This window comes from Perissodus microlepis, chromosome 2, assembly GCF_051167445.1.
Source record: "Perissodus microlepis isolate ML-2025 ecotype Zambia chromosome 2, ASM5116744v1, whole genome shotgun sequence".
Taxonomy (NCBI): domain Eukaryota; kingdom Metazoa; phylum Chordata; class Actinopteri; order Cichliformes; family Cichlidae; genus Perissodus; species Perissodus microlepis.
In genome coordinates, this window is record NC_140462.1 from 23,477,683 (window position 1) to 23,492,250 (window position 14,568).

The following is a 14,568-nucleotide window of genomic DNA, read 5'->3' on the forward strand; positions in this document are numbered from 1 at the left end:
AAAGAAACTCCATCACCAACTGTCGTGTTTCAGCTGTGAAACTGCAGCACCGCGGAGACCTGCCACACACGGATATGAACCCTGGCAGCAGTGGAGCACTTTGGAGGGCGACCTTGCACGCTTTACAAAAATTCAGAGCAAAAGTCTTAATTGAGCCTAAGGCAGCAGTGCTAATCACCACACAGCTGCTCCATTTGATCAATCAATTGGTTTGAGTCACACTGGATGCTCCTCTTCACGCAACAAAACAACAACTGAGACGTAGGAAAATACAACAAAAACAACTACTACTAGTACTACTAATTATTATTATTATTGACACTAAAACACAACTTGTAACAGGTTTTTATCAGCAACAATGTCAGTCAAGATCCTGCTACTCTTGAATCATAAGTGCTCATGCTTCAGAAATCATGCTGTAGCTTCACTGTTTGCACACTGACATTTTCAAATTGCCCGTTAGAATAAAGATTCAGAATATAAAATCAGCCTGACCTAAGAATTAAACGCTCTGAACATTTCTTGACAACTGTTTTATAATTGCCTGTCAGCGTGAGTCTGCCCATGACTGATTGATCAGTTATGATGCGGCTGATCCCTTTGGACTAATGTTACATTTTTGGCTGTTGTTCAGACTCCATTTCAGAAAGTGAATTGTGATCTGAACATAAAAGAAATGCATACACATAAATCCTGAACACACACACACGTTTACAGCAACACAGCTACTATTAATCACAAAACACAGCCATCATGCCAAGACATAAAGACATCAGATACTTGGAAACATGCCCAGTCTCTGCGTTTTTTTCTTTTTTTTTGAAAGGACAACCTGCCTGGATCTGCTCCCACTTTGTTTCCCCTCCCCGTCCCGCCTTATCTTGAACATGTTGGAGTTAGAAAAAAAAAGAGGGGAAAATTATGACAAGGTTGAATCGCTCTGGAATAGCTTGAATGAACGAGCGACAGATTTTTCAGAAGGAAAAGAGTCCGACAAACTCAGAGGACACATTCCTTTCATGCAACCAGAGACAGCTTTAGTTTTCCATTCTGCAGCAGTGAAATGACGAAGACGTGGGTTCACCTAATCACCTCCATGTGCATCAAATTAACCCTCCCCCCTCAATTCTGCCTCCACAGGATTGAGTTCCTGGGAGGGAGGGGGGACCGTTGACCTTTCCACCTTCTCTCAGGTGAGAAAAAGGAGGGATTTTCTTTCTTTTTGGCCTCCTTTCGTCTCTTTCATCACCTCGGTTGTAATTAGCCCGAGCTGAGATTTTTTTCCCTTTTGTCGGCTCCCTGAAAGGTGGATAAGCGTCCTTTGTGCCTCCTCACACCTTTTATATTTCCTTTTAACAAGCTTTTTCTTTTTCAGAGAAGAAACTCCAAGCCAGTCGCCGTCTCAGAGGGAGGCTGATAACCAAAAGGGAGTTTCTACTTCTCTCTTTTGCTGGTGTCTTTATCTCCCAGGACACAATTAGCTGCTCTATCGCTCATCTCCATGCTGCTCCGTGCTTCTCTCTTTTCCTGTCTCTTTTTCCTTTTTTTGCATTTATAAGCTGCCATCCTTTGCTGCAGCTCACTCTTAAAAAGTTAAAAGCAGTTTTGGTCGGCTGTAGAGAAAACACAACTCTGTGTGAAGAGATAAAATGGTCTCCAACTGCTTTGTTCAAAACAGAAACAGCAGCATCCTGAATTTTATCCACCAAAATAAAATTATGCCACAAAAGCACAAAGACAAAAGTTCGCTCTTTTATTTATAATTTGTTCCCAAGTTTTGAGCCTCTTTTCATATGTTCTTTTTATAACATTTCCTCACCTGATGCAGTCACATCATATGAGAACTAATAAAATCCTGCCACATTCCACACTTCATCGATTTCTTTTTTCTTTTTAACCTTGTGTGACATGGCTTTGCATCAGCCCTGTTACATAAGAACAACAAATGGTATACTTAAAGGTAGAATGAAGGTGGAGGTTTATTCTGTTTGCCCGTATGAAAATGTATATTGCAATCAAAATGTATTCACTCATAGTGCTGCAGGAATGACTACCACAAAATTACTGGGGATTTACTCTTCCGAGGCAAATCTACGCTGTAGCTACCTCATAACCCCAAACCCTAACCCGTAACCTGATGTGCACCCTCAGAGAAATGCAACTACATGTCATGTCAATGCAAACCACAGGTATTGTGATTGGCCTAGTCAGGACCACCATTCATTCATCCTGCTGCTCTCTACCTTTGTCTGCATCATCTGAGAATAAGAGAAAATATTTATACCATCAGTATCAGGACAGCTGGCACTGCATATGAAACACCAGGACACGACCACACAGTAATTTACACACAACACAACAAAACATACCTACGTAGACTTAGTTCGGTGCATTGGGCGGCAGATTTCTGCCAGGATAATCGATCAGCTGCGGCTGCTTCTGCCCCATCCCAGGCAATGTGTAAGGCTTGTAAATCATTAGTGAAAGTCCTCCGCCATGTTGTATGGTGGCGGCCTGGTTTGCGTCATCTGTGGGGTGGGTTCCTCGTGATGGCGATCTTGGGCAGTTGGCATAGAATGTGACCTCCAAAGCGCACACGCCACTCAGTCACAATGTCATGGAATCCAGCAGTGGACTTCTTCATTGGTGACGTCCCGGTAAGACACCCTCAGGATCTGTCTTAGCCATCGCTGTTGGGCCACATTGAGTCTTTTTTTCCCACATCTCACAAGCGTAGCTCTCGGTAGGTATAACGATGGTGTTGAGCATACCAATCTTCGTCGCCAGATTGATCTTTGGGTTCGACCAGATCAGCTGGAGCCGCTGGAAGACGCACAACGTGATCAGCATCTCTGTTGCTTGCATGGATACTGCCCAGGTAGGTGAATTGGTTCACCTCCTCCAGCGGTTGCTGTCCTACCATAACGGGATCCTGTGCTGTCAAGAAACCAATCCTCATGATCTTGGTCTTGTTCCAGCTGATCAGCAAGCCCACTTAGGCCCACTTGCCCACACAACAACCAACCATAGATGTCAGCAGTGATGTCAGGCACTTACACTTGTGATGTTGTAGGCTCCACAAAGATTGAAGAAACCAAGTCTAAATCAGGCCTTAGTGTTTTACGCTTCGGTTCTCCTCAGAGTCAGCTGTTTTCCAATGCCTGAAAAAGTTCTGGCATTTTGTATTTTTCTATGTCACGATTTACTTCCTCCTTATTGTATGACGTTAGAGAGCAAGACAGAATGAGTTAACACCTACACTGCCCAAAATTTGGTCATGAGGAGTTCATGGGCTGAAGTGTATGTTGAGCCACAGCTCAACTTACTGCTCTAATGATTTATTGCCTTGTCAATACAATTCATCATGCCATAACTACTTTCTGTTATACTACAATGAAATATTACTTATCTGTTAATCAACTGGAGGCAGTGTGACTGTGTGGATGGACCTGGACAAGTGGTTAGCTATCAGGATGATCTTGGGAAGCTCCTTGCAGTTTCTCTGAGTTTAGTGGATCAGTGCAGTTTGTGCAAGATTACAGAGATGAATCTGCGAAAGGCTCAGAAAGCACAAACTGTTGTCTGTCATGAGTTTTTTCGTTCTCTCTCGCTCCTTCTCTGCAGTTTTTACATTTGTCAAAAAAAGTTTGTCTTTCAGTGAGGATTTGATAGCAACATCAGCATCACCTGGTCCCGCTCAGCATTTTCATTCATGGCTCAGAGCAGGTCGCTATGTTTTATTGTACTGTGAAGTGTTCTGGTGTAGAAGTGTTCTGGCTGTCAGCTGTCTGTATATATGTACGTGCACACATGCATACTGTTGTTCCACATGATTCAGTTTTTGTTGTTTGGTTATGAATTCTGGCTGTTTGTGTCCTTCTATCTTTTGCTTGTTTTTCTAAGTTTGTTATTTGTTCCAAACTCAAGAATTGAAAATCAGATATTTTGATAGCAGAGCAATATGTGTGATCTTTGGCCTCTCTGTTTATTCTGTTTCATCTTTTCTTTAACGATGTAAACAAACATTGAGCCCGATGCGCTTCACTCCATCTGCAGCATGAGCGTAAAGCGGCAATTAAAACTAAAGCCGCGAAGTTGAACCCTGGTCCACGCAGATTAAGACAACATGATGAGCCTGAATGTGCATTAGGAAACATCAATAATATATTAAACTGTTAGCAGAGCAGTCTGTTAATGAAACTAACTGCAAAAACAGTTTTAACTCTCCTTTAACAAGCCCCGTCTCCTGTGGATTTGCTCAACCAAGGCTTATTTGCAATATAGATTTCATGCTCACAATTTAATGCAGAAGCTTCATATGTGAAGTTCATATAAATCAGAACACACAAATAGCTCTGGGTTATGTTTGCATGATTCAGGCTATTTATGATCTCTATATTTATATTAAATCATTAACTGGAACAGCATTTCCTTTTTTTTTTTTCTTTTCTTTTTTTTTTTTTTGCAGAAACACAGCTTGCACTTCAGTTGTGTACATCTTTGGTTCTGATAGCAGTCATTTGGACTTCAAGGCAATACTCGCTAGTAGAGAAAAACTTTTTTTTCTCTACTGCATTTTATTTGCTCCAAGTTCAAAGCAGCAGGCAGTCAGCAGAGGCAAACAAATTCAGAATTACAGACTGGAACTCTGTGGTTAAGGAGGCTCAGCAGATGGCATGGGAATACTAAGAGACTAATAGATAAATGAGGAGCAGGTGTGCAGGGAAGAATCAGGGCTGCTTTCAGACCCCATAAAAATGGTGGAGCGTTGAACACCCTGTTGTCTTACTGAAGTGTTGCACATAAAGCAGGTGGTTCATTGTGTGTCCTGCCTCTTTCATACAGTGGGACTTAAACATGCCCCTGCTGTCTGAATGACACTAATGGCAAACCCGCCAAAGCACTAAAGGTGAAAAAACATCCTCAAAGCCTGTTGCTCAACTTTTTAAGAAAACGTGTTGTTTATGTTGGAATACACAGCATTTTTTCTGAATTATTACATTTAAATCCCACCTTTTAATCAGTAGTGGTTCAGTCCAAAACTTTTTGGGCTGTGGCTTAACCAATTAGCCAATACCACCTCATTAAATGTCAATTGGTCTGCTGTTTTGTTTTGTTTTTTGTGAAGGTGTGACTGGTCCAGTTGGATTTTTTTTTTCCTGTTTCCTGTTTTTTTATTTAAACACAAACTGTTTGAGATTTTGCAGTGAGCCTGATGAAAGCCACAAGCTGAAACACGTTGGTCAATTAATAAAGTTGTTCCCTATTATTTTAAGTGTCGCTGGATTCTTCACGTCATCAGATCTTTGTCTTCTCCATGCACCTTAGAAGTGGGTGAAGTTGTGCCAGAAAAAATTGTTGCATCCTCTTAATTCCCCGATTTTATGTGGACTGTATTTTAGATGCCTTGAGTACATTAAAACGTATAAACTGACACTATTAATCACTCATCTAATTTCTTAGCTGCTTATCCATCTAACAGAACATGCAATGACGTCCTCCGGGTTGTCATTCTAGTATAGGGCTCCAGCAGACCAAACACTATACCCCTATTATTATTATTATTGTTTATTTTTATATTTCCAAGTTGTTTTCTTATTTTCTTTATTTGTATCTACATTTATTTTTATTTACATGTGAATATTAAGGATTCTGTATAATTAAAGAAAAACAATGGTGGTTAACAGCAGCTGCTAATCTCAAATTAATTTAGAAGTTTTTTAAACTAACAAGTTGTTTCCAGAATCCGTATCTCCAGCCTTAATTTTGCATTGGTTTTTGAAAGGAAGCATTTACAATGCAGAGTGAAGGGATGACATTGATTTTTTTCTTTTGAAGCTATCAATATCCATATGTGATGAAACAGCAGTCAGGCATTTTCTGTCTTAGATATGCTCTATTGATAACATATTTTCAAAAGCATTCAAATCACTGCACAAGGACCCTCTACGGGAATATTTTGTATGTTTAAAGAACCCTGAACATGTCCCCGTCTGGATTCGAAAGAGATTCAACAAAGTCTGACAACCTCGTCATCATTAGTTACGCTCTCTACAGCCACTCCACACTTTTCATGCTTCAGTGGAGACTCCTCTGATTGTGGATTTGCTTGTTAAAAGTTCTGTCAAAATTGATGTTGCCGTTTTCTAATCCCTGCTCTCTCATGGTTAGCAGCCAGTATCTGATGATAGCAGAGCTGGTCATACATGGGCAACCAGGCCGCATGAATCCCATCTTACATTAATGAATGTAGCCTGAAAATTCAAATCATGCTTCACATGGGACTTGTTGCAGAGATGAGCTCCAGGTCAGAATTTTAACTGTGTTGGTCACTCATTAAACACACAACCGGCTTTTCTTCTGGTCAATCTGGAAATCCACAGGAGCTCAGGAATCAATAAATATCTCCTAATTGTGATCTCACCCCAGTCCCCACCCCCTGAAACCCAGGCTGCAAAACCACAAACACATTGGCTAAAATTCAGCTGTATGTGTTTGTGATGCTGCGTTTAAAGTGTCATTGAAAGTGAGACTTTGCAGCAGTTGATGTCTCATCTCATCTCATCTCATCTCATCTCATCTCACTTAATTTGCCAAACAACCTTAAGAGTAGGGTTAAAATACAGCCTTTCACAACACTTTGTTTAATTACAAAAATATTCATGAAACACCACAAAACCTGCAATTTATTTACTATGCATAGGAGGGATACTCGTTTTCAGCCTTTCAGCCAGTCATGTCACCCCTAGCGGTGAAAAAGGATGAACGAGACACATCTTCATTGATTTTTGCTCCCAGAGTTTATTTAGTCGAGGATTATTGTCTGATTTGAATGCCTCCTTGCTCTTCGTGTCATTTAAAGAGCTTGCTCCCCGCTGCAGGCTTTGATTCTACTCTGCTCAAACACAGCAGGACGCCGCTGCTCATTCTTCAATCGCAGCTCAGCACATATGACTGACGCTTGGCAGACAGGGCCTGGGCGACCTGTCTCTGTACATCTGTGAGCTCTGGCTAAATGAATGCACCACCTGTGGATTAGGAAAGCCCCGTTTTTAGCCCACTCAGTGTCTCACTCAAGGAGAACTAAAGCAAAAGAAGCAAAGAATCCAGAAATGAAACTACTGATCCTGCAGCTGATTCTATGCCATGACACTTTATTTATTTATCACAATTTAATCAAAGAAATTTAGCTTTGCCCCAAAAGTATTATAAGTTAATTGATTTTCCCTGGCAGCTGGCTCCACGTCATTGTTCACTCTTGGTACCACCATGAACAAAGCTCACATTTCCACAATGTTTAAATCAGCGGAAAAATGCAAAAATAATTGCTCAACAAAATATACTCCAAGTGATCCAACAGTGACACTTTCAGCAGGTCCACTGACACGGTAGGTAGCTCCATATGTGTTGTATACCCTTCCTGCTGGATTTTTGAACTGGAATCAAACAGGCAACCTTTGAATGAAAGATGAAATATAAATACTGGAATGTGTTTAAATGAAAAGGTTAAAACCTGCACCCTCATTTAGTAATTTGTTCTCTTGACACGTAATACTTTTAAAGTATTATTTTTATATATTTACTTATCTTATAGAGTTTTAGAAAGTTGTAAATAACGAAAAGGAAAGAAACCCTTCTAACACAGCGCAGACCTTCGTTCCTTTGTTTATATGGTCTGAGGCAAATTTGTTAGCAGACTACAAACAAATTCAGGCACAGAAATATTGATGAATCACAGATTTGTGTGTGAAATGTTCATACACATGATTTATGTGAGTGCTGTTTGTGAAAGAGGTATAATGAGTCTACGCCTCAGAAACTCTCACAAAGAAACAATACTCGAAACAACACTCCTTCTTTGTTTTAACAGAATAATGAGATCAATGTGCATATGGCCATCTTCAGCAGCACCACTCTTGTGTTCTGAAGCGAGGGTAGTCGGTATGGCTTATGGGCATAGCACACTGGGCACACCTGATCTCAGAAGCAAGCAGAGACAGGCCTAGTTAGAACTTGGATGGGAGCTAATATGATGTGCTCCATGGGATTAATAAAGGCTGCTTTTCTTAAATAAATTGATACCAATAGTTTGTGATCATATAAAAACCAGTGTTCTTTCAAAAATGAGATTTTTCTATTTATGATTTAATGGCGATGGAAACAAAACAAACTTCTTGACCATCTCATCGCCAAGCCTCTGATATATTATTTTCTATTAAAAAAAAGCTTCAAAAAGCAAAACATATCAAGATGCTGCTGCATTTTTTGGACATCAGTCCACGCGTTTTTGCATTTTGTCCTATTCACCAACATGTTTTTAATTTCAGGGTCTTGTGTCTGTTGATTTGAACTTTTTCATACACCAAGATACACGTCTTTAGGATGAGCCAGTAAATCTCTCCCACCGGCTGTGATCATATGATTCTCAGGAAAATGATTCTTATGATCAGCCCTATTAATTTATTTCCTGAGCGTACAGGAGCAAAACGTTGCCTCCCTCCAGGCTCGTGTGCGTGAATGTGCTGAGGTCTGACTTACAGCAGGTGCACTGTGGGTTCGACTCGACAAAGGCAGGTTGTTTCTGTTGCCGTGTAGTGTAAAAAATATCAAACCAGCACAGTAACAACAGCCTGAGGGCGTTACACCCGATGGAATAGTGGGGATGGAAAACTTTTGTGTTTTGTTTTCCAGGGAGGGGCGTTAGTGGTGTGATTGATTTCTAGAAAGTTCGAGGGGGCTCCTTCTATTTCAAAGACTGAGAGGAATCTGCACCCCTGCTACGAGTAATAAAGTACGTCTCTATATATAAATGATCTTGCGACCATGTGCGTATGCTCTGGTGTTCACGTATCAGAAGTAAATCCATCATACTGTAGTAGGAAAACATGGGATAGAAAAAGCAGGAATAAAGTTGGCTCATGTTCTTGTAAACCTATTACACCAAGAACTCATTTACTTCCACTGTGATGTCATGGTGGTATTTATACGCCAAGTACCACACCCATGATTGTCATATGAGATATATTTTATTTTTATTATTACTGTCTGTGAGCTGTTCTCAAACTCTGGAGCAGTTGAAGTGCGAGGTCATTTTTCTGTCAGTCAATCTGAATTTTTCATGAAGACTCAATCACTGACAAATTCAAACATTACAAGTTTTGTAAAAGAAAAAACCCCAACAACAGCCAAAAAAATCAAAGAACAAAAACAAACAAGAACTCAGAGAGCCAAAAGGCAGCGACTTTACTAAAACTATGATGTTTTTATTACAGTATAATGGCTTCAGCCTCTTATGGTATCATTGTGATGTCATAGGATGTCGGACTGGAAAATAAAAATGTGCTGCCCTTTCATATGACACATTACTCAATACGGTTTCTTGACTTTTTTTTGTTTACAGGTAAAGGTCAAAATAAAATGCTTAGCCAACCTAAAAACTCACGTGAAGTTTGAAGATGATCCATAAAAGTTGTGAATAATATAAAGTTTTTATTAATTTTCATATTTGGTGTGACATTGAGCTTGTTATTTATATCTACCATCACACAAAACTAGAAAATTATACCTTGAAAACAAACTGTGGGTCCCAGACTGCTAACAAACAGACAATAACATCCTGCCTCCACTGGTATTGGAAAGAAAAACCAGATCACATGTGGTTATGTTTAAGTACGAGGTATTGATGCTGTTGCACTAATGGTGGAATATTCCCCTTGATTTCCTTCTTGCAATTACTGCTAATATGGTTATGTGACTGTGCCAAAGAAGCCACACTGTGGAAAATAATGAGCTTTAATCTGGTGCTGAATGAGTAATGTTGCTTTCAAATTTTGCATACTTGATTATCCGGTAAGTAACCAGAAAGTGATCTTGAGGCTAGTTACACTTGCAGCATTGATTGTGTTACACTGAAAACTATTTTCCTTACAAGACAAGAACAGAGTCAGAGCAGCTGAATTTACTAGAATGGTAAAAATGGCCTGTATTTGTATAGCACTTTACTAGTCCCTAAGGACCCCAAAGCGCTTTACACATTCAGTCATTCACCCATTCACGCACAGGTGATGGCAAGCTACATTGTAGCCACAGCCACCCTGGGGCGCACTGACAGAGGCGAGGCTGCCGAACACTGACCACCACCAGTAGGCAATGGATGAAGTGTCTTGCCCAAGGACACAACGACCGGGGCAATAAAAGCCGGGGCTCGAACCGGCAACCTTCCGATTACAAGGCGAGCGCCCAACTCTTGAGCCACGATCACCCCGCTACTAGAACAGGTACACGGTTCTTGTAGGACTGCAGAGAGCTACTACTACTATACTCCTGAAGAAGCCACAGGAAATGCTACCCCCCCCCACCAGTCCTACTCCTGTGATGGGTAGTACTGTTTTTGAGACATGGCATCTCGGTGAGATCTAACCTCTCAGCCTGAGATTTGGGCTCTTACTCTTCATTTCATCACTGGATGGTGAATTATACCAGCAGAGGGGAGCTTAGCATCCTGGGAGAACTGGCCAGCATTTTGCCAATCTGTTGCCGTGGTGACGGATAGGATGGCTATGATTCCCCCTCTCCTTCTTTTTCTCTCGCTCTCTTCAACTCTTTGCCGCCCCTTGTTTCCCTCTGCTCGGTCAGACTTGTTCAGACTTGTGTTCGTTGCACGCTTTTCATTTTACAGTATAAATGGCTTTTGTGCTCCTCTTGTTTCTGCTTCTTCTTCTTCTCTTGCTCTTATTGGCAAAGGCCTCGTCCCTTTCTCTTGCTTCCCCTGCCCTCCAGATTTTATTCCTCTCTTCTTCCCTCTTCTTTCCCCGTCTTGCCCTGCTCTACCTCACTGATGGCGAGAGCTTAGAGTGTATTCACCAGAGAGATGAAGCAACAGCTTTCCACTGCCCACCCCCTCCTCTGTCCCACTCTCCCCCATCCCTCGTCTCTAAACCCCACAGACACATTAATCCTTCGCTCAGGCTCAGTTTACAGACACAATAGGCCTCAAAGAATTGGACTTGAGATAATTGTGTTGCTATCCCATTTCATCTGGAATGGAATCGGGTGGCTCTTGCCACAAAGCTCCGGGTGCCCAGCACACACACACACACACACACACACACACAAAGACAGACACAGATGGAGTAGGTTTTGGCGGGTGCAGCGCTGTAATTATTTCCCCCTTTATTCATAATCATCATCATGAAAATTCACCACCACAGGCTCGAGTCTACATTCCCAGCCCCGCTGTCTCTGTTTGATGTGTTGTCATGACGATATGGTGGCAATATGGTGCCTGCCCTGTGTCCACGTTGCTGCGCAGGACTGTGGGTAATTAACGGCCTCGCCAATATGGACGAACACCTGCTCTGGCAGGCCCTGCCGGTCATCTGGGTTGGCAACCCCCCGACCTCTCGACAAACACCAGGAGGGTGGAAACAGTCGGCTGGAAACTCGTTAAAGTAGGAGGATGTTTGTGTTGGAAGTGAGAACAGGTGGAGATTGTCAGGTGGTGCATCAGTGGAAGGTAGATTGATGATTCTCTGACTCCTTCCCAAATGCAGCCAATTATAAGCTCACCACCACTGAGGAGGAAAAACTGTATTTGCTTTGGAAGTTAAGAAGCCAAAAAATTACCGGCAGGCTAAACTCTGGTTTTAGATTTTTGCATCAGATGTTGGAACTCAGCTGAAGGGGTTTGCTCCCATTCAACCACAAGACTATTAGCAAGACTAAGCACTGAAGATAAAGGCAATTAGGTTTGGCTCACAGTAGACGTTCCAGTCCATCCCAAAGGTTCTGGATGGGGCTAAGATCAGAAGTCCAAGTTCTTCCACTGCAAAGAGGGAAACCATTAATTACAGATAAAGGAAAAAGGACAAACATAACATCTCATTCAAAGTTGGAAACACACCGTAGAGATGATAGTCATCAGACACGAGGACCATGAATGAGTCATAAGGGAAGACGACAGATGCGTGAGTTTAACAGTTTCTCTAATATGTTCAGTAATTCTGACTAATAGGAAGAACAGAGCACTCTTCCATACGCAGCACGGAGACAAGGAGGAGGAATAATGTTTTCATTTGTTTCATTAAAATTTGAAACATGCAGGTTTTTTGTTTCATGAACAAACAAAAAAAACCATAATTGACATCCACGTGTGACAACATGCAGACAATATTAGCTACACTGCATATCTTGTATGAAAATTGTATTGTGTCTGGAGCACAGTTTGCACTAAATATTGTGTGATCGTGAACAGTCACCCTGTGTATTTCAATGATAATGTAATATAATTAAATTCTGCTTATCTAGTCTTACTGGCCACTTTATGGTTAAGGTGAGTACATATGTTTAAGTGTTTATTCTTGACACTTCAAACACTTTTTCTACCTCTCATCAGTGTCCAGTTTAGAATAACCAGTTATATGTTACAAGATACTAATAGAGTTTTAATCTGATAGTTATTAACTCCAGAGAAGATGTTTGTTTAATCAAATAAAAATTAAATATATCATTGTATAATTGTGGAAAATTATCTTTCCATTTATTTGAGCCCAGGTTAAACCATGAAAATGAACCTAAGGGTTTTTTGAAGCAGAGCCTTCTGCTACCAGAAATGTTTTTTGGCCCCTAAGTGTGAATTTTAAGATCAAATAAAAAGCACAAGGTCTACTGAATAACATCGGAGCTTTTTCTTGTCTCTATACAGTGTGAACCTGGAAATAACAACACCGCACAGAGGTGAGTTTTATATGCTCTAAGTCTTCATTCTGATAAAGGTTGGAAAACTGTTGAGGAATTGATGTCTACATCCTGTACAGATACATTTTCAAACACAACAAAGCAAACTTTGGCTAATAATTACTGAAGAAGTGAAGGCAAGAACACAGTGCTGTGCACACAGAGTTCTTCCTCCCAGCCTACATACTTCACCCTTTGTCCCATTATCTTTTCTTCAGCATTTGATCTGCTGATTACATAATTGTCATTGTATAATCGCCTTTATAAAAAACAAAAAACTGACCTTCATAATCAGAGCCATCTCAGAGTCAGGATCTATCTGTCGTTCCAGAAGCTAAAGAAGAATTATGCTGCTCTAACTGTTATTTGCTGCCATTGGCTAATAGAATTAATCAAGAACAGAAATAAAAATATATAATAGAACAATGACAAATAAAAGAAAGGAAAGAAAAAGTGCCGCAGGTGAGATCAGACAGAGGCTAAGACTTCAGGGTTGTGTATATGTGTATTTATTAAATGAAGTCTGTGAAAGCTCGCAATCATTTAAGAGTAAACTGAGATATAAACAACATTTTTAAATTAATAAAATATCCGAGAATGACCAATAGTGGAGCTAATGCCCATTTCTGGGGAATTAAAATGTGCCCCAGATGTTATGAGGAGTATTGTAAAATTGGAGCTTCCACTCATTTTTACAAAACATACAAAGCTTCATTTTGCTATGGATTTAAATTCCACAAAACTTACATCCCTTGAAACCTCAGGGAGGATGCTTCCATATTAAACGCAAATGATTTGATGCAATAAATAAGAAGAGAAAAAACCCTCTGCCCATTTGATTTCACCTACTCACCTTTTTCGGATTTAGCTCTCGTGTCACACACTGTGTCACGGTGTAGTCTTTCCCTGCTCAGTTACAGCCCCTCAAGTTAGGGAAGATCTTGTGTATTAAAAGAGTTTTGTGTTTGTGTGTATGGAGTGAGTGTGGCATGTGGAGCAATGTCCAAACACAAAGCAATGCAAAGAGAGATATAAACATATGATTTTCATGAGATATGAAGGCGAGAAAGATGTTTGAATTTCAGTCAATTTGTAGTTATTTAATTCTTTCTTCAGATTTTTTAATTAATAATCCAAAATTGGAGCCATTTGTCTTGATGTAAAATGTAATGTTCACATAGTGTTTAAATTATGTGTTGTTAATGAGGTTTATATCAATGAGGAAGCTGGAGGAATAATAATTATTGACTTGTGGAGAAGGAGCTTGATTAAATAATTGTGCACTCCTTCACGCTCCTCTTCAGATATGTAAACCAAATCAGCAAATGTTAACCGATATTGTTGTGTATTCAGTTTTCATTTAGTTTGCTCTTTTTTTCCTAAATGACTTTGTTTATACAATTTACATGTTCAGAAATAAACTGAACAAAGAAATGATGCTGGCTGGCATTTAAAGCCAGGCAAAGCAACCGAGACTTCAGAGAGTAACGCTGCAACATACAAACAAGCCTGAGCTTAAGAATAAATACGCTTGTATAAAAAGTCTGTAGTACCAAAGCGTCCTTCTAGTGTGAGGATCACCGTTCTGCTGCTGGCAAAGCTACATGTTTAGTACTGCTGGGGGTGATGAAACATGCCTATCATAGATTCATTATCAGTTTGGAACAACTTTACTTGCTATTTTTCATCCTTAAAATATTGAACAGGTATGTTTGTAAACAGTGTTGTGTATGATAGATTAAATAAGTAAATAGTCCTGCTATGTCAGTCCAGATGTTCTCTTCTTACTAAATTTCCTCTTGTATCCACTTTTTGTCTTTTGCTTTTTCTTCT